The sequence below is a fragment of the Ambystoma mexicanum genome, chromosome 1p (assembly GCF_040938575.1).
Source record: "Ambystoma mexicanum isolate Mex_15411 chromosome 1p, UKY_AmexF1_1, whole genome shotgun sequence".
NCBI lineage: Eukaryota > Metazoa > Chordata > Amphibia > Caudata > Ambystomatidae > Ambystoma > Ambystoma mexicanum.
In genome coordinates this window covers 298,938,401-298,960,241 of record NC_090921.1, presented here as the reverse complement: position 1 = coordinate 298,960,241, position 21,841 = coordinate 298,938,401, and the positions used below count along the sequence as shown (strand labels likewise).

At 44.9% G+C, this 21,841-nt stretch overlaps 1 protein-coding gene across 5 annotated transcripts in view; it reads right to left on the bottom strand.

Moving 5' to 3' along the window:
* The window catches only part of ABCA7 (ATP binding cassette subfamily A member 7), a 2,687,121-nt gene extending 2,666,991 nt beyond the window's left edge, over window positions 1–20,130 (bottom strand). For all 5 annotated transcript variants that reach the window (XR_011303245.1, XM_069647414.1, XM_069647430.1 and 2 more), the window contains exon 1: window positions 19,862–20,130. The gene's annotated coding sequence lies outside the window, so the exon portion shown is untranslated. The remainder of the gene's footprint in view (window positions 1–19,861) is intronic.
* Between the last annotated feature and the right edge of the window lie 1,711 nt (window positions 20,131–21,841).

Sequence of the window (21,841 nt, the reverse complement as noted above, 5' to 3'; positions counted from 1 at the left end):
AATAATTAATAGAAGCACCTGAGAATGGGGAACCAGACAAACAAAAGGAACATTTATTAAGCTCTGCAACCACACCACAGTCCCATGTGAACAGGTGCTATTGAACTGTGCCACTTTCATGCAGCTGTCATATAGGGTGACACAGTGGAGGCTGTAGAACACTAAAGCACCAGACAACCATTCACTTACAAACCTGCAAGGCTACAAGGGCTCTGGAGAAAGCTACTTGGATGACATGAAAAACATACCACCACCAGTTGCAGTCTTACCCACCTCAGGTGAACACTGGTGCCATGGAAAAGATACAAGAGAGGGTTTGAACATAGTCAGTGGCACAAACTGTGCAGAAAGAACAAAAATACTGATTTGTTGTCTGGGCGTGGAGGATGACATGTTGGACTAGTTGCCTCTTTTAACACATGCTAAAGGATTAACACATGCTAAAGGACAGAGCTTCAACCAATAAAAGAAGAGCATATAAATGCTAGACATGCACTACAAGACCAAACTGAGCATAGTCTTGGAGAGATGTCACTTTGGAAGAAGATCACAGGAAGAAGGAGAACCATTGAAAGATTCATCAAGACCCCAATAGACTTGGCCTTAACTTGAAACGTTGGCACTTAAAGCAACAAATGACTTTGTGACTACTTCATGATAAAATAGAGAGTTTGCAAAGTATGTGAGGAATTATGGTCCAAAGGGGATCCAACAAATGGCAAATGCAGTAGAACATACAAGCAAGGGCATACATGTATTGGAAGATAAAACCCAGGAGAGAGAATCAGGAGCAACAACCGATGAATGAAGTTAGCACAGCAGAGGCCCGCCAGGCACAGAGAAAAATAAAGTGACAGACAAAATATGTACTTTCTCCCTTTCGTGTCTATTCAACGACTTTCCTGGACCACTCACAAAAGAGGCTACCCAGGAAATGCTGCCCACAGAATCCAGTCAATGGAGAAGAGGGAACAGGGAGGTGCAAAGAGGCAGCCTCAGGACATGCGAGAAGGTGAGAAGATAAGCAGTTCAGGGTCAGGGTGGGGGTATAGTGTGGGCGTGAGATCAAAAATGTGATTTGTGTCGAGTGAGAACAGAAAACTGGGCAGCAAGGACACAGCAGGGTATGGGGGCGTTGAATGGAGGACTAATTCCCTAGACATTTGAGGTTGCTCCGAGGTGGCCATAAAAATCAGTTGCTTCAGAACAACCTCAAACGAGTAACAAATACACAAAGAACGGTGCCTTCCAGCTCTGACCAGAATGCAGAACGCATCAACAAGAGGTGATTCAGGTGCGGCCGACCACACCATCTTGGAAACAGAGTTCCCTACCATAAGAATGGTCTGCAGAAGACACAAGAAAAGGGGCCAAATGCTGCAAGACTAGCAAACACCAACATAGTTAATTTGAACTGCACGAGGACCTCGAATAAGCAGTGTTCGCCTTAGAGGATGATGTTGCAGGTCCGATGACACAAATCCAGGTGAGATGCAAAATAGAGAACAGGGTGACAGACCCAATGCAAAATACTCCCGAATACCCAAAAAGGTACGCAAACAAACCTATGGGTCAATGGCACTGAAGAAGTCGATATTAACCCAGCAGCAAACAAATAGAACTAGTAGACCTGTTCTCGGCAAGCCCAAGTTTTAAGGACAAATTAGCAGAAGGTAAGGTCTATGTCACACGCAAGGGCACAACTCCACTACTAAGCTGGGCACACCAGAAGAAACCTGGCATCAAACTAGACCCCAATGCGAAGGAAATGCTGATGGTTAATTGATACAACAAAGCGACTGAGGATGTTGAGAGATGGACTATGGTGCCCCAAGGGGTTCACATTGCATCAGACTGAAGGCAAAGTGCACAATGCACCTATATGAAAGATAACAGTAGAACTACAGACAATGGAACAAGTTATAATTTAAGGATTGACACATCAGAGTGAGCCTCACTCCTAAAGGTAGTACACAAGCTCAATGGCAGATTGAAGCTCTACTTAGATCTAAAAGCATTCAACAGGTTTGTTGTACTGGAAAATTATCCAACATAATTACTGACCACAATCAGGCTAGCCACCCTCGAACTTTCAGCTGCATACCACTAAATAAGGCTTTGCCCTGGATGAAGACAATGAAAAAAGAATCGATTCCAGTTTGTCGCATGACTTTTGGCCTAGACTTGGCGGATGCAGTAGCCCACAGAATCATGTAGAAACCATACAGTTCTTTGATATATGGGAATGACAAAAAGAAGAAGAACATGACAGGGCAAGACACTTGGCTCCCAAGGACCTTAGGAACAAAAATAAACGCTGGCATGACAGAGTAAGATAATGCATAAACTAGACAGGGAGGATATTGAATACCTGGATCAAGTCATCACGTAGTGAACTGTAAGCAAAGAAGGAATTCTTAAATACCATCATGAACACTCTGGAACCAACGAACAGGGAAGAGCTCCACTATTTCAGGTATGATGGGTTACTATTACATACAAATCAGGACACTAAAAATCTTTAAAATCCTACGAAACCAGCATGTTCAATAACTTAGTTTATCTACTCCACCTAAGACAAAGGCACTCGACTCAAAGCAAAATATTGATTCAAAGCAAAACATCCTAGGTTTTTTCGCTAGCTAATTCGAGTATCATAAGAATGCTTCTCGCTATTGGGCGAGTAGATTTTGCAAGGCCTGATTTTTAGCCAAATTTGGAGATGGGACGGCCAACATGACATGGCTAACGGAGAAGGGCCAGGCCTTCTAGTGGAGTGAGGCTTGCGAAAGAAAATTCATACAGATCAACAGGGCTTTGAATCAAGGTCACTCCCTACACAAATAAACATTCGGGAGGGATATTATCAGATTACAGTACCAAAGGACTGGGAGCAGTCCTCACTCAGATAGAAGCTGTTCATGAACTGCATCATGAATTCTGAAAGGGGCTGAACTTACTTATCCTACCACAGAGAAAAGGAGATGCTGGCCCTCAGGGCAGCAGTCGGAACATTATGAACATTTACTTGGGGCCTGAGATTTTAAAACTGCACCGATCACAAACCCCTCGAGGTAATCCTCTCAACTAAATGTCTAGACAAAGTGTCAGCAAGGGTAAAGAAATAGGTTTCTAGCCTGCAAGAATACATATTTGAAGTAACATATTTACCAGGTGCAAAAAATAAAGCGCTTGACTGCCTATCTCTACCAATTAACAACAGGCACCACAGTGAATGACAACTAGAAGCAGGATCTGTCCATGGAGCAGAGAATAGTATACACGTGGGAATGGGATGAAGCAATAGACTGGGACCATGCCCTCAATAACTCAAGAGGAACTCCAGAGAAGAATCATGCAACAGTATGCCCCTCAAGAGTTTAGCGTGCAACGCTCTGTGGACAATAAGAGATTAGCTGTAAGTAGTAGCCTTGTGAAAAGAGGAGATCGGGTCCTTGAGCACCTAGAATCACTAGACCAAGAGGGTTACCAGGGAATATTTAAAACAAAACAAAGAAGAAGAAGTGGCTATTGGTGGCCTTAGTGCTTCAAGCCGATAGAAAGTTTGGTATGGCACTGCCTCAAATGTGAACACAGCGGGAAGGGATACCGAGCACACACACAACTCCATGACCCAATGACAGTGCCCAAAGTACAATGGAACTGGGCCTATATTCACCTTCTAAGGCCGTCCGCAGTAGGGGGGACTCATTTGTATTGTACTGCATTGATTTATCTGCTCTCAGGTTGGATGTAAGTATCCTACGGCAGTGGCATTGGCACCAGGGATGTGATAACCGTTCTAGAAGAGATCTTCAAAGAGAGAGATACCCCACTATCATATTGACAGATAACGGGGTGCCATTTAAGTCTACAGAAATGCAGATGTTCCTAAATAACAATGAGGTAGAACAGTACATCAGTGTAAGATATCAACCTCAGACAAACAGGTCAGTGAAATGTTTAATAGAGTCAGTGCTCCAGATAAGATTTGGAAGTGGGAGTATCTTGCTCCCTATTTTCTAAAGTTACGAGTAAAATTATTTTATGGGAGTAAAAATGTAAGTTGAATTCCCACAGAGTATTTTATAAGCGAGAAAAATATGTTTTAACTGGAGAATTGAAATGTTTAATGAATAATCTTTTCTCAGCACCGAGTTATTCATTCTCTTTAGAAGATACCTGTTCACTTGTTCTGATCAGGCATTTATAATAGTTTCTTCCTGTGGTACTACCTGCATCATTAGTCTAAACATATCCATGGAGCTTTCTTGGTGAAAGCAGGGGCACATGGTTCCAAGTGTCTATTTCCTATTTTTGTTTGGGGGTATTTTTACTCCCCATTTTTATTTTTGAGAGTATTTGCCTTTTTTCAGAAGTAAAAGAGGCCGATACACCTCTTATCTGTAGGGCTAAATAGAGTCAACGAGAGCACAAAAAGTGCAGTAATAGTAGTCAGGGATTTTAAACAAGCGATACACGAGACAATAGAAGCACACCTGTTCATGTCCCACTTACCCCGGTGTGTCCCCTATCGAAATGCTAATGATTTCCGTCTTACTTGGATTCAGCTGAAGTTTATTTTCAACCATCCAAAGACTGATTCATTCTGCACACTGCAAAATGGGCTCTGTTGCCTCCAATTGTTGTTTTTAAGCTAACATAGATCTGGCTATCATCTGCGTAGGAATGATACTGAAGATCAAATTCCGCAAAAAATGTTGACAATGGAAGAATGTACAAGTTGAATAACACAGGTGACAGGGACGCGCCCAGCGGTACCCCACAAGGAAGGGTCAGTATTTCAGAAACATACTGGCCAGTCTTAACTTGTTGGAATCGATTGGTAAGAAAGCAAGTAAACCACTTAAGTGCTTTTTCTGATACCTGTGCCACAGATGTTAGCCTAGAACCAAGTATGGTTGGGTACACAAAGTGTCTGGTTAGGAAATCTCTGACTTTCCCTCTCTCGAGTGGCGTCGCTAGGATGGGGCCAGGGGGCCCGAGCCCATCCTCTGAAAATCCTGTGCCCCTTCTTGCCCCCCCCCCCCCACAGCCACTTACAGTGGCAAGAGGCAAGGAGGGCAAGACCGGGATATTTGTCAGTAGGACACATCTACCATTAAGCACCCCAGCACCCCAATTTCTTTTTTTATTAATGTATTTGGTTAATTTAACCTTTTACATATACAAATGTATAAAAACAATTTTATTTACAAACAGAATTTCTTCCTACGTCATACAGAATTGAAATAAAATGAAAAATAGCCTAACATAACCATCAACAAAACCGTACCCAATTCATTACCCTTAACAGTCCAGTCCCATCATCCATCATAAATTTTTAGAATTTCTTTCCCCCTATTAATGTGCAAAGATAGGAGCAAAGGTATACAATTATCAGAGCTCAATATAGACAAATTAGAGCAAATGATGGTACATTCTCTATCATCATTGTTCCCATCTAAGAGGATGAACCTCCGATTAGGCATCTAGTATTTGCTGATGGTAGAGTCCCTCTGAAACACCAGATTTAAACCTTCCAGCACCTGTACCACTGCAATGATAAGAGCCTGGTTGTGACCTGCTGTTAGCCAATCCCAGAACGTACGTTGTACTAATCTACCCAAGTTCACACCAAATCTGTCGAATAAACAAGATCTTAATCCCAGGTTCAATCACAGTCCATAAGGAGATGTTTCAAGGTTTGGTTCTCTGGGTTTTGACAACTCGAACAACAGAGTTTAGTGGCATCCCTCATTCCTCTTCTTGAAAGCACATCCTCAGTTTGTGCTATAGTCAGTCTCAGGACTTTTTTTCTTGTATTGCAATCGGGGAATCTCACTAAATATTTTGTAACTTGGCCCAATTTTTTGTCTACTTTCAGAATGCAGTTTACATCCATCTTTGAGCGCATATCCTCAATTGTGAGGATCCAATCCATTGTATCTAGTGATTTTCTTGCCTTTAGTGGGTTCTGGATTAGGGTCTGAAGGTCTGTATCTGCTTTAGTTAATACCTCCTCAACCAAAGCCCCTAAATTTGTCAGTATTTTTGATCTGTTGTTTTCCATGTGGGTTATGATGTCAGCATAAAGCATATCCTCCGGCGCGGTCTGATCAACCGAAAGAGGGAAGTTAGCTTCCAGTCCGCTTGAACCTTGAGGGATCTCAACCCCAATTCGAATCTAATCCAGGAGACCGGGAGGCTTGCAGGGAGGCCGAGCACCCTCTTCCAAATAAGCCCCTCCCATCTTTGCCAGTTGATGTTTTCACCTGTAGTCCATACAAAACCACTGGAATTACCTTGGTCTGATAATATTTTATCAAAAGCATGATGGAGAATTTGCAATATTTCATTGCTTTTTGTATATGTGGGATTAGCTGCATGATCTTTAACTGTGTGTCCGGTTCCCCTTTATAGTTGGGTGGTGAGGCATAGATTTTATAACCCAGGTACGTCAGGACCTCCACTTTTTCTATAATTTGCCCTCCCATCTCCCAAAAGACCAAGATCCTGGATTTGGCAGGATTTAGGGATAGGCCATTGTCTCTTGCATAGCAATCAAGTTTGTTCAATAGACGGAGTCCTACCACTGTACTGTCCAGCAGGACCACATCATCGGCGTAGGCCAGCCAGTGCACTTTGCTCCCATTAATCACCAGGATGGCCAACACTGCTGGTTGTACATATTCCCCTGTATCCGCCAGTTATAAATTGAAGAAGAGGGGTGCCCCTAGGTACCTCAATGAGAGCGCCCAGCAGGAAAGGTGTCCCGCTGGCAGGACAACGTGTGCTGAGCAAATCCTGCTCAGCACGCTCATTGTCCTGGCAGCAAGACACCTTACACTTTCAGAACGGTTGAGGTGTCCTGCTGCCGAGGCAATATCCCAAGGACCTCCAGGCAGCAGAGGGGCTCTAACATTGCTCTGTGTCAACATAGCATTTCCATGTGAGCCATTAGGCACTGATGGGAAAGGGGAGAAGGGGGGGAATATTAGCAGGGACGTTTGTCCCTTTAGAATTGTGAATGGGAGAAAGTGATCAGAAGTGAGAAGGGTCCATAATGTTGCATGCTATATGAAATGACAATGGCTTTGACACCCGAGGGGGGTTTGTTAGGCTCACATTAATCTACATGATGCTATTGCGACTTTGCATGCAGGAAGGGGAGAATAAAACTAAAGCTGTACTCTTATTGCTCAACATATTTCTATGACAATGTATACGGTGTATAGTTGAAAGGATACTTTATTATGTAATGTGGTTTGCTTCCCAGACATTGCTATAAAGTATTATTTAAGCACATGAAATGCAAAGCAAAACCTTAATAAATATCTAGATCAACTAAACCTGTAAAGATGTGCTCAGTTGCTTAAATTGTCCACATCCCGGTTTCACCGTTTAACCTAAGTGTGTGATCCTGGGCAAATCCTTTAGTCGCACTGTGTCTTATCGGCAGCTCTGTAAGTGATTCATTTCATTGCTTATGTTAATATATCATACGGTTATTTAAAAAAAAGCCTAATGACTATAGAGTTGTTCAATATATAATAATTGTGAAATTTAGGTATTTTGCACCACAAAGTTATTTACCACTTGGCTTACTTATGGCAACTAATTCTAAAGTCACTTCCATGGTGCCTCCAAGTATCAAAGACTGATGATACCCCCTGCGATTTCCATTTCTGTGACGACATTTCTGTTGGTGCAATCCATATGCAAATTAGGAGATTTGCATTGCCCTAAAGCGCCAGGACAGAGCTCCAAAAGATATGTTTCTGTTACATTTTTGGTGTGTTAAAATGCCATCTGCAAAAACAGTAGATTGGGGCAGGAGTGGGCAGTTTGGGGGGAAAACGTTGCAGGACTTTTTTCGTGCCCCCCACCCCTACTCTTGCAATGCTGGATATTGTCATGCTTCCCCAATGGAAATTGTGGCATTCATGGAGACGCCATTGAATGGGTCGTTACGTTCTTGCAACGTTCCGCAGTGCGCGGTCTAGTGCTTTTTCAAGATGGCCGCCCACTCCTTATACTGGAGACGGTGCTGGCGTTCTTCGCGTTGCACCTTCGGTTCTTTCTCCGTGCTGCCAACGCTAGTGTATTTTCATTCTGTGAGCTAACGCTCCGCGTTATTTGCTTCTGACTTTCTCTCCCGCGACCGTCCCTTCGGTTGCTGCTCTGTCTTCATTACTTTCAACTACCTTGTTCTTACCTGTTTTTCTCCTGTTCCGCTCTCCTTCGTCCGTACACCCCGTGTATCGGAACTTCCTCTTCAGCTCCAGCTTCCTCGCTTCTTACCTTCTTGCCTCCCCTGACTATTCCGTTGGTTATATCCCCCGGCTGCTACCTCGTTGTCGGCAAAGGAGTGCGTCTGATTCCTCGAGGCTTCTCGTCCGGAACCCAGGCACTACACAAAGAGGGAAGTAGGTCTCCTTCCAAATCCCGCAATCCAACAATCCCGCAAACCAGCAAGCCGGCAATCCAGAAATCCAGCAATTCAGCACAGGGTTTTTGCCGGGAGGCTTTTTTCCCTGTTGGAGGACGGTCTCCCTGCGGAGCCTCGCTCTCTGGGGGATTCTCTCCCCAACAGCGTGGCTTCCAGTGGAGACCGACCTTATTTACACGAGAAAAAGAAAACTAAAGAGCCTAAGGAAACACGCAGGAGAAGAAGGGCTACTCTACAGGAAGACGCCCACGAAGGCAAAGGTGAGGAGGAAGGGAGGAAGGATTTGGGTAGTTTTGACAGCGTGCAACGCCAGGAAGTATCAATGGCTTCGCTTGAACAATATCAAGAGCTAGTAGGGGCTATACAAAGTTTGACTGCAGAAGTACAGACACTTAAGAACGAAAACCAGATCTTACGTCAGCAAGTTAATACTCGTGATGATCATAGGAGAGATCTGCCTCCTCTCCCTCTACCTTTTGGTAATTACGATGGAAATCCAGGATCCCTAAGGGAATTTCTAGACTCTTGCATGATCTATTTTGCCTTCCGCCCAAGAGCTTTTGACTCCGACAGAGCAAAAGTGGGATTTCTTGTTTCAAATCTAGCTGGGAATGCCTTAGCTTGGGCAACCCCTCTTATAACCCAGTCTGACCCTGCTATTAATGACTACGCAGCATTTACACAATTGTTCAAGACACGATTTGAACGACCTGAGGTTCAGTTCTCATCCTATGAACAAATAATAGATCTCAAACAGGGTAGTCTGGATGTGCAAACATACGTCTCGTCCTTCACGAGACTCGCCGTAAACTCTGATTGGCCTGATTCTGCCAAACAAACCTTGTTTCGCCGAGGTTTAAATGACGAGATCAAGGACGAAATAGCCAGAACCGGAAGACCACCTTCTTTTCAGGATCTAGTGACTCTGGCTCTCCAAATCGAATTCCGGATAGGCGAAAGGAGGCAAGAACGCAGAAGAAATCCAGCAACACGGATGCCTATATTCCATCCACCTTCCCAGGATAGACATGCAGGTTCCCCTCAGGGAGAGGAACCTATGCAAATAGGGACCACACGAGGTCCGTTAACCTCGGATGAAAGAAGGAGGAGAAGAGACCTAGGTCTCTGTATGTATTGCGGTTCTCAAAGACATCTCTTACGCAACTGTCCAGAAGTACCTCCTCGACGACAGGGAAACGCTCCCCCCCGAACCTGAACAGGGGAAGGTCCGGGGAAAGAAGATCGACTCCCTGCGTAAATCACTTACCGGCGCCTTCCAATGACGATACTCGTCTGATGGTTTTTCCCGTTCAACTCACAAGCAGACATTCAGAACCATGGGAAGTAATTGCAATGTTGGATTGCGGTGCCGCTGGAAATTTTGTTGATATACAATGGGCAGAGAAGAACGGGCTACCCCTTCGCAAAAAATTACAGCCAGTACCCGTGGAAGGTGTAGATGGCCTTCCCTTATCCTCCGGACCCATCCAGTTTGAAACAGAGCCAGTCAGCATCAAGATATTTCAACACCAGGAGATGATGGTGTTTGACCTCATTCGTGCAGCTCATTTCCCCATCATTCTGGGGATCCCTTGGTTACGCCGCCATAATCCTACCATCAACTGGACAGCCAATACCATTCATTTCAAGTCCTCTTTCTGTGCCGAGAGCTGTTTTCAAGGACTTATTTCTCCGCCTCGATTAGATTCTGCACAGTCCTTGTCAGCAGCCTCTATTCACCCGATTCCGTCTCATTACTTGGAGTTCAGGGAAGTGTTTCTAGATCATCAGCCACATCTCCTTCCTCCTCACAGAAATGGAGATTGTGCCATTGAGACTGTACCAGGAGCACAAATCCCTTTTGGGCGGATGTTTCCTCTATCTTTGCCGGAACGTCAGGCTCTCAAAGAATACTTAGACAGTAACCTTCATAATGGACTCATTCAGGAATCGAAATCCCCAGCTGGAGCTTCATTGTTTTTCATCTCCAAAAAAGGAACCTCCGAACTTAGACCGTGCATTGACTATCGTGGTCTTAACCACGTAACAATCAAAGACCGGTATCCGATGCCTCTTATTAAGGAGGTCTTACAGGCAGTACAAGGAGCCACCATTTTTACAAAGCTGGACCTGAGGGGAGCGTACCATTTACTCAGGATCCGGGCTGGTGACGAGTGGAAGACCGCTTTTCGGACACCCTTAGGTCATTTTGAGTATAAGGTAATGCCTTTTGGGTTAGTAAACGCTCCTGCCATTTTTCAGCGTTTTATTGACAAGTTATTTTCGGATCTTCTCTTCTCCACTGTAGTGGTATACTTGGATGACATATTGGTGTATTCGAACTCGCCCAAAGAACATCACCATCATGTAAGGGAGGTGCTTCAAAGACTCCTGCAGAACCAATTATTTGTGAAACCAGAGAAGTGTATTTTTGACTCCTCTTCAGTGTCCTATCTTGGCTTTATCTTGACTAAGGAAGGAATACGTATGGATCCCGGGAAGATAAAAGCCATCTTACAATGGCCTACACCCAAGAACGTCAAGGACATTCAGCGGTTCTTGGGGTTAGCCAACTTTTACAGGCAATTCATTTCGAGATTTTCCAACATGGTACTTCCTATCACAGCCCTACTGAAGAAGGGAGTGGCATTCAACTGGTCTCCCGGAGCTGATCAGGCATTCTTGTCATTGAAACAAGCCTTTACGTCTGCTCCCATATTAATACAACCGAACCAAGCACATCCTTTCATAATAGAGGCTGACGCTTCTGACGGAGCGATAGGTGCAGTACTGCTACAAAGGCATACAGACGACAAAGAACATCCAGTGGCTTATCTATCACGCACTCTTACCCCCAGTGAACGGAACTACTCAGTGATAGAACGGGAACTGTTGGCTATCAAATTAGCCTGTGAAGAGTGGCGGCACCTGTTACAAGGAGCTGTTCATCAATTTACTGTTCGTACAGACCACAGAAACCTGAAGATACTCCAACAAATGGAATGCAGAAATGCTAGGCATGCCAGATGGGCATATTTTTTCTCCCAATTCGATTTCACTATTTCTTACATCCCGGGAAAAGAAAACGTTCTGGCTGATGCTTTATCCCGAAGCCAAGGTATGGAGGTTGAATCAACGAGGAGATCTGAAAGAATACTGTCGAACAAATCTTTTCGGATCATTGCCAATACCTTTCTCAATGCTACCAGAGACAGTCTCACCCACAATAAACCTTCCCAGGCATTAGGAGCGCAGTTACAAGAAAGATCTGGATTATACTTCAGAAAACAAGCTTTATATCTTCCCGACAAGGAACTGCAGACTCTTGTTTTGTCCTGGTGTCATGACACTCCATTGGCAGGGCACAAGGGCCAGAAAGCTACCCAGGATCTGGTTTCGCGATATTTCTGGTGGCCCAATTGCAATAGCGATGTCAAGACGTATGTCGCTACTTGCCCTATTTGCGCCATCAGTAAACACCAAACGTCTCGCCCGCTTGGTCTACTTCAACAAGAACCAATACCATCTCAACCGTGGACTCATATTTCGATCGATTTTGTGGTCGATCTTCCGTCCTCCCAAGGGAAGACTGCCATCATGGTTACGGTGGATTCTCTCAGCAAATTGGCTCATTTCACATCCTTAAAAGGAATACCTTCGGCTCCGGAAACAGCCAGAGTCTTTTTTAGAGACATTGTAAAACTTCATGGCCTTCCTCAGACAGTGGTGTCCGACAGGGGCTCCCAGTTTACCTCGCTTTTCTGGACCTCGTTATGTAAACAGTTGGGTATTCAGAGGGCCCTTTCATCCGGCTTTCACCCCCAGAGCAATGGACAGACTGAGCGATTGAATCAAACTATGGAACAGTACCTACGTTGTTTCTGTAGCCAGCGACAGGAAGATTGGAATCTCTATCTCCCATCTGCAGAATTTGCATACAATAATACCCGCCACACGGCCATCAGAATGAGTCCGTTTTTTTGTACATATGGATATCACCCTCGCCATATGTCGGTAGGACTACCTGAACCTTCAAGATTGCCCTCTATTGAATTTTTAGTTCAATCACTTAAGGAAACCCATCAGCTCGCCGGTAATACATTATCGGCTAGCCGCAAGGAGTACAAGAGATGGGCTGACAAGAAAAGACTTCCTAATCCACCCTGGAGAGAAGGGTCCAAGGTATGGTTGGCTACAAAGTTTCTACCCCGGTGGGTTCACTCTGGGAAATTCGCGCCAAAATATATCGGACCCTACAAGATCAAGAAAAGGATCAACCCAGTGGCTTTCCAGTTAGAACTTCCCACTCAACTACGTCGAGTTCATCCGGTGTTCCATTCCTCATTGCTGAAGGAATACCGTCCAGATCCTTACCGAAGAAGAACCACCCGACTCACATATAACAAGCCCAGTGAACCTGAGGAGTATGAGGTCTCTTATCTAGTGGATTCCCGTTACTTCAAGGGAGAGCTCCAATACTTGGTCCATTGGAAGGGTTACTCTATTGAAGAACGCACTTGGGAACCCCACCATCATATACATGCTCCCATGCTAGTTCGGAAGTTTCATCGTCTCCACCCAGGGAAACCGGGAGGCCCCCCGGTGAGAAGGAGGCATACTGTCATGCTTCCCCAATGGAAATTGTGGCATTCATGGAGACGCCATTGAATGGGTCGTTACGTTCTTGCAACGTTCCGCAGTGCGCGGTCTAGTGCTTTTTCAAGATGGCCGCCCACTCCTTATACTGGAGACGGTGCTGGCGTTCTTCGCGTTGCACCTTCGGTTCTTTCTCCGTGCTGCCAACGCTAGTGTATTTTCATTCTGTGAGCTAACGCTCCGCGTTATTTGCTTCTGACTTTCTCTCCCGCGACCGTCCCTTCGGTTGCTGCTCTGTCTTCATTACTTTCAACTACCTTGTTCTTACCTGTTTTTCTCCTGTTCCGCTCTCCTTCGTCCGTACACCCCGTGTATCGGAACTTCCTCTTCAGCTCCAGCTTCCTCGCTTCTTACCTTCTTGCCTCCCCTGACTATTCCGTTGGTTATATCCCCCGGCTGCTACCTCGTTGTCGGCAAAGGAGTGCGTCTGATTCCTCGAGGCTTCTCGTCCGGAACCCAGGCACTACACAAAGAGGGAAGTAGGTCTCCTTCCAAATCCCGCAATCCAACAATCCCGCAAACCAGCAAGCCGGCAATCCAGAAATCCAGCAATTCAGCACAGGGTTTTTGCCGGGAGGCTTTTTTCCCCGTTGGAGGACGGTCTCCCTGCGGAGCCTCGCTCTCTGGGGGATTCTCTCCCCAACAGCGTGGCTTCCAGTGGAGACCGACCTTATTTACACGAGAAAAAGAAAACTAAAGAGCCTAAGGAAACACGCAGGAGAAGAAGGGCTACTCTACAGGAAGACGCCCACGAAGGCAAAGGTGAGGAGGAAGGGAGGAAGGATTTGGGTAGTTTTGACAGTTATTCCCCTGCCCCCTACTCTCTCCGCTGTGCTGCCTGTGGTCCGCCCGCACGGCACACACACACACACAGGGTTGCAATGCTGCCAGCTGGCAATGCTGTAGATGAATTGCTTGTATTTGGATTTGACCTCACTCTCGAACCAATTAACATCTGCTCAACAACAAGCACTCTAGGAATGAACTCTGAGTCGAATGACACTCATTCTGACCAACGCTGTGAGTTACGCAGAGCCAACCTTCTGTTGACCATCGTCACCACAACATCGACTCCCAAAGACAACCGTCCAATACGTATGGAACCCGGAACAACAAGTTCAACTTTAAGTAGCCATCACAAGCCGTAATCGACCAGACATGTGAATTTCTCTCATGGAACACTCGAGGATTCACTCACTTGTTTAACAGATTCGATGCTTCAATGGAAAATGTCTTTGCCATATGCCTCCAGGAAACTTGGCTAAGTGAAGCTCCCTCAAGGGACGGCTATGTCACCCTAATGAACCCAGCCATCAAAATGGCACAAGGGCGACCGTCATCGGGCCTGTTGACACTAATAAAAATCAATACCTGGTGGTCAATTGTGAATTCAAGCTGCCCAAATCCCTATGTTCAAGTGATCCTAATGCAGACTGGCAACGACAATCCATCAGCAAGAAAACCTCTGTTACTCATAAATGGATATTGGAATCCCGATAAAATCAGTACCAAGGATTTCTTAAACTCCATAACATCTTCCATGGACGAATTCTTAACATCTTACTCGAACACCTTAATCATATGCTGCGGCGACCTAAATTGTACATGGTTTAAATTCAATAGTGTCTCAAAGCATTTCTCTGCTTTACTGACTGAAGAGGTGAACAGTAGAGGCCAAATGTGGACCGCGGCACTACAAAATCGAAATTGCCAAATGGTCAATGGCAATGTGAAAGGCGACCAACCACCGTGCACAACATGGTCGAACTCTAAATCGTGCTCAATCATTGATTACTTCTGGGTATCTCAATCGTTCTTTGCTCAAGATCTGAATCTCGAAGTACGCACGATGATTAACAGCGATCACGATCTGCTGCGTTTCTCTTGCCTACTAGAATGGCCAGATCGAGAGAAGACCTATGATTTCTCCTTATCTGTGAATGCCAGAGGCAATCGACTCCAGATGAATAATTCTCAAATCCACATCTTAAATCAGCAACTCTTTATGCAAAGTGAGGAACAGTCGATAGACTATGCACCACTCTTGGCCAACTTCATCACTGTCAAAACAACAGTCGATAGACTATGCACCACTCTTGGCCAACTTCATCACTGTCAAAACATCTGATAGAGTCATGGGTATTTCCCATAGACACCTCTCATCCCAACTAATAACAAATGCAAAAAGGAGGATGCACCGTGACATAAGAGCACTAAAGAAGTCTTTCTCTCTAGGCTCACATGATAACAACCTTGAAAGAGTTATCCGAGTTCGATGCCAAACTTACAGAAACTGGCTAAAATCTCAAAAGACCATCATCGAACAAGACAAAGCAGAACTAATGATGAAAAGGCTAGTAACAAAAAACTCTCGTGAAATTTGGGCTATTTTAAATGCAGGAAACTCATGCAATTTACCAACACCATTAAATGAAATTTCAGCATCCACATGGGAGTCTCATTTCACAATAATTCTCAGGTCTTCGGTGAGCGAACCAGTGACTGACTCACCCGACACTGAGACTCCATGGGACCTGCAAATCCCTCAAGATGACATCATAACTGCAATACGCGCATTAAAAAACTCACACGCTGCAGGTCCGGATATGATATCAAACACGATGCTAAAACAAAATGCGGAGCAATGTTCAATCTTCATAGAAGCCTTGATCTGTTCTTTGTCCTCTTTGAAGACAATTCCAGAGTCCTGGCGTGAGGCCATTATCGTGCCTATATACAAGAAAGGGAATCGGGCTGATCCTAACAACTGTCGCCCGATTGCCCTGTTAGACACGATAGGAAATTTGTTTACCTCTTTCCTGCGACAACGACTTGAACTGTGGTCTAAGAATGAAGAGATATATTGTTACGCTCACCTTACTCCCACGGAGGCGCAGTTCTGGTTTGGAGTGTTGTTGCTTCTTCTATGGTGAAGCGCAGGACCCGGAAGATGGGCTGGACCGGACCTTCGAATCTGGCTTGTCTGGCTCGCAGGAATATCTTTCTGTATGTGGAAAGGGAGTATTAACAATCTGCGGGAGAAAGTATAAGCCTCCCGCTCCCTTCTCACCCCTCTACGAAACCCTCCTGCGACCCCCACGTGAAGTCTCACCTTAGGGTTTGAAAGGTTGAGCTCTCCATCCTGCTTCTCATGCAGGGGCGCGTTGTATCCAGTTACTTCACTGGGATTTTGATTGTAGAGGGTTCAAGTTTTGTTTTCCCGGTATAGTACCGTAAGGATTCTGTTAATGAGTATGATTCCGCAATAATAATTGTTCGTTGTCTCTTTTTCAGGTGCGGAAACTATTCCGAGAAGAGCTGTGGAACCGAAGAATGAGACTCTGGTGAGCTTGATGAGAGTTCTCTCAGTGTCCTTGTATCAATGCGCTCACTAACGCTGATGTCTTTTTTCCCCATAGGGGCCGGGGTCCGGAAATGCCTGGATGCGGCACCGACCCGAAACAAAGATCAATCCAGAAGAAATCAGGTAAGTCTTTAATGGGCGTTGGGTAACGTCTTTTCATGCGCCCACTAACGCTGATGTCTCTTTTTCCCCTTAGGGGCCGGGGTCCGGAAATGCCATGATGCGGCACCGACCCGAAATGAAGTTGGAATAACCCAACAGGTAAGCTTTGTAATGGAAATTAAGGTTTCCTTGTTTTCTTTCCCCTCTCACCTTTATTCTTGTCTTTTTCTCCCTAGGCGCGGTGATGTGGCTGCGAGTCCAGATGTCGCCGTAGAACGTGGTGGTACCTTGTACAGGTGAGTGAGATGTGGCGCTGCAGCGATCGATACGATGTGCTTTTAAATGGATGTCTTCCTTTTCAGGACCGTCGGCGAGATGTCTCCGGAATGCGGATTTAGCAGGTAAGGACTCTTCTTTACCCTTTTCTCTTCTCTTCTCTCTTTGCAGGTGTTCCAGGATGCTGGCAGGAGTGGCAGAAGACAGAATGCAGGAGCAAACACGGTGAGCGTCCAGCTGCTAGATGCAGAACAACGCGAAGCGTGAGTTGCTGCTTGGGTGTGGCTTAAATAGCCTTCAAAGTAGTTCCAGGTATGTATCCTTCCTCTCACGTATGTATTCCTCCCCTGACCACACCCGTGTGGTTAAGTAGTTCCAAAGATAAAGTAGTCCCATTCAGGCCTCAGAAGGCCTGGATGTTGCAGCATGGTCTGCATCAGGTAAGTTAACACTAAGCACCTTTAACACAAAGTCCCCTTTTATGAGCCTGGCGCCTATGGCGCCAGGACTGTGGCCCGATATGAGCCTGGCGCCAAAGGCGCCAAGACTGAGTCCAAAGAGCAACAACTTGAGGCTGTTGTGACTTCCCTTGAAGACATGATGTCTGCCTCTGGGGTAGCTGGGTCTTGTCTGGCACCTTGGAGTTAGGCATCATGACATATATGACGTTCGCCAAACTGGATTCACAAAAGGAGTTGGAGTTGAGGTGAATTTACTGATCCTCAACATACTGAAATTGGAATCCATAAAAGCAAAAAGAAAACTTCATCTGGCTTTCATTGACCTTCGAGGCGCTTTTGACAGCGTCAATCGCGCAAAGCTCTGGCAGAAACTATCACTCTGGAATTGTCCACAAAATCTGCTCCAACCAATTAAAGCGTTGCATTCCAGTACCTCCATTCGGATCTGCATAAATAATCAAGGCGATTTATCGAAAAAAATAACAACTGACAAAGGCGTGAAACAGGGATGCCCCCTGGCAGCCGAACTTTTTAAACTGTTCATTGCTGATCTACCAAATCATCTAGAATCTGTCCGTTGCTTTCCACCAAAGATAAACAACATCGAAATCCGTTGCATAACTTACGCTGACGATCTCGTCCTATTAGATCTCACGCAGATCGGCCTCCAACGGCTTCTAACAAATCTGCACGAGTATGTTAATGAGAACGAGCTAGAATTAAACACGTATAATACCAAGATTGTGACTATAGGAGCAGGCGGCACCAAAAAACAGAAGGCCTTCTCGTGGAAGATCAACGGAATCCCTTTGAGTCTGGTAAATTCTATCTGCTATCATATTTAATACTTCTATCAACGAACATCACTGGAAAATGGACCTTGTAAATCGAATGATCCAATTTAGCATTCAAGCATCAAAAATAAACAAGCAATACGGAAAACTCTCATTCGAACCAGTACTAACATTCTACATACAAAAGGTCTTACCAGCCATCACTTTTGGGTCCAAATCGGGATGGAATATCGACGCCCAATTCTGGCAGCAGCTCGAAGGTCTATTCTGGCGTCGAGTATTGCACTTACCTTCTTACATTTCAATATTGTCTCTTCGATACGAACTTTCACTAAACTCTTTTCACTAAACTCACTGCATAGTTGCGTCATGTGGAAGTCCCTGATGTTACTACGCAAGATGAAGCTGAATCCACTAAACCTGGCATATAAAATATTTGAACATCAATCGGGAAGCGGGCTACCAAGCCTACTTAAAATTTGGCAACAGCTCCTGGAAGCAGTCCTAACCAACGCAGATCTAAGCCTAGATGATCTACTTAACCAACCGCAATGTGTCAAGAAGAAATTTGAACTATGGTGCTGGATTCAAAATTATGACTTGTTACTAACAAAACCTACGTTCTTGAGATCAGGAATCGGCGAGCACAAACTCAATGTCCAAAGTCGTTATCTGGTCACGTGTCCATCACGACATCATCGCGACCAATTTTTGAGGCTGCGTTTGAATGCCCTGCACACCAGAGAAATACAATCTCTAAGACACATCGACAAAACAAATGGCAATCTTTTCCGTTTCTGCAATCTCCAAATCAAATCCATCCAACATCTAATTACAAGATGCCCTGCGATCATCACACGAGTGCACCATCTAGGAGACTTTACACCTGTTGATTCCGATTCCCAGAACTGGTGGTCTTACGCGGTAACAGGGCAGAACATCAAGTTGACCTGTGCCATTGTGAACTTTGTAGATTCTCTACATTTAAATGGGAAATCACTTTAAGGAATTCATGCAAAACAAATTGTCAAAGTAGATGACAATGTTACATAATGTCTTCAATGGGAAAGAAGTCCTCTTTCTTTTTTATCAACTGTCAATGTTTTGTAGATATCAAAGGAACAATGATATCCAACTGTAACAAAAGTGTGGTTGCCTGTTAGTTCGCTAACAGGCATACTGAGCTGAAGTTTCAATAAAAAAAAAAAAAATAATAAAAAAAATATGTGGCTTTTAGGGGACGTTTCTGACAAAAAAATGTTTTAAAAACATGGAGGGCATTAGACATTTACAAAAATGGGTAAACTGAGTGTTAAGTATAAATACTAAATTAGGGGAACGAAGCATAATATTTAAACGTATCTGTTAGAGGAACTTCCCACATTCACTAAAACGTACTACGAGTCTTTACGAAGTTTTAGCATACATCACACACTCTTTTTGACAGTGTACCAGTCGTTATGCAGATGGTTGAAAACATTGAACTGTAATAATTCGGTGGGGTCTTTTAAATGATGTTGTGAATTAATGGGAATGTGATGCTGGTGAGGGAAGGCGGAGTCTGTACACATGCCGCATCTTTCTGCTCCCCTTCATTACAAGTCTATGGAAAGGAAGTCCGCATCTCTGCCTGGGAAACCTTTCCATCCCATAGATACTTGATCCTCTTTTTTAAAAACTTAAATAAACACTGCAGTTCATCGGAACCTTTTTTTGTTTTTTTTGTTTTTCTTGATAGACAGATGTTTTTTCTTACCAGGCTATGCCGGTCGGATCAGCATTCCCTGCTGCATGGCCGGTGAAGCCCTCTCGTTCATTCACTATGCAAAAGGCTGGGACGCGGATTACGCCCCCGAACACAAGTAGCTGCTAATAATTACATCTGGCAGGTGCTCCGGTTACTGGAACGTCCGGTTTTCATTGGCCATGGCCCACTAGAGTGGGCGCCGGGTGTTATAAGATGTTTGGTTTCCCTGTAATTCGAGAACCCGCTGCTCTTCGTCTGTCTTCCGGGGGCACCTCCCTCTTGACCCGATTGGCTGTTTGAGCTGGAGCGCCGCCCCTACCGCAGAGGGAGGGGTTGTAGTAGCTCGTGTCACCACAACATGATTAGACTGAACCAACAGCAGACCGAGCTGTGTTATTGTGAAGCGGTGATCGACGTTTTTTTTGTTTTATCCAGCCTTCACTCCTATATCACTAAAACGTTTAAAAATTGTTCTATTTTTTTCATGTTGCGGGCAACAGTTAAATTGCATTTTTTATGAGAGTTGAGTTATTTAATTGTATTCAGGTAGGAACGAAATATATGTTTTGGTTCTATACGCCCACATGGCTGACAGTGAAGGTAACTGGAACTTGAAACAGTGTTCGGGACATTTTTGGCTGGTGTTTATATGAGGTGGTGCAGAAGATTATGAAGCAGTTCTCTGGTAAAGAGAACATCGTACTACACAGGATAACATTTTACAGCAAGAAGTAAGAACCTACGAAACCAGTGTTTGACTATGTCACCAAGATGGGTGTTAGCCGCCTTGTGCGCCTTCAAATATAATGTGGAAGAAAGGATTTGTGACATGTTGATGGTGCACACTAACAGGAAAGTACAGGATAAATGTATACTGGAGAAATAGCATACATGCCAACATTCAGAGCCACCTGGGAGGGAGATTTTCACAGGGAAATCGGGAGAACTACATCTCCCCATAGGAATGCATTGGGGCTAAAGTAATTTTAGGGGGGAGAATGTGAAAAATAGCTATATTTTTCACTGAAAATTCGGGAGTCTCCCGCCTAAATCGGGAGGGTTGGCATGTATGAAATAGCTGCAGCTGAACAAGGCTAATTGCCAGGGCAGTGGAGGAAACGTTGTGTAGATGCACAGAATTGGCAGGAAGTCTGCCAGTACCGGATGTACATGCCGTGCAGTTCAAAGGGAAAAAAGACAATTGGCAGTCAAAACGCCAGAGAAGAGAAAAGAGGGAGACGAGAACCCTTGAAATGCCACAGGTGCACCAGACACCTTGCGAATGACAGAGAGCGTCGAACCAGGAACAATGCTCGAACTGTAGGATGTTTGCCACATAGCGATAGTTTGTAAATGGCGAGGTAAGAAGATGACTGAGTCGGTGATGAGCGAAGATGCGAGAGACGGGGAGTCTTCAGATAAAGATGGGAGACCCACAATAATAATGACGAACTGTGGGAAGGCCTGAAGGGAAAAACCACAATGCGTAATGAAGGTGGATGGAAATGATACGAGAGTGATGGCTTGCCCGTCAGACCTAATGATATTACTGATTCGCACGTACAAGGACATGGTCCCAGCATGAATCTATTGGGGTACATCCGTAGTACCATTGAATTCAAGGGCAGAGTGACGCAGACCAGGGTTTATTTTTCAGAGGAGGGCCTTTCTGTGTTTGGGTGGGATGACCAGGCCAAATTGAACATCAGGCTGGATCCCAGCACAGGAGACCCGGTATTGTTGGTGAATACAGGAGGGGCACCGTTGTCCAGAGAAGAATTTCCCCAGTTAGTTTCTGAAAATAGCAGAAGAATAAATAACTATGTCCAAAAGATCATGTTGAAACACAACGTCATTCCGTTACAGCACAAGGTGAGACCGGTGCCAACGACGTCGACGGAAGCCCTGCAGGCGCAATTAGAAAGGATGTTGAAGGACGGCACAATAGAGACGGTAGACTCATCTGAATGACTGTGCCCAGTGGTCCTT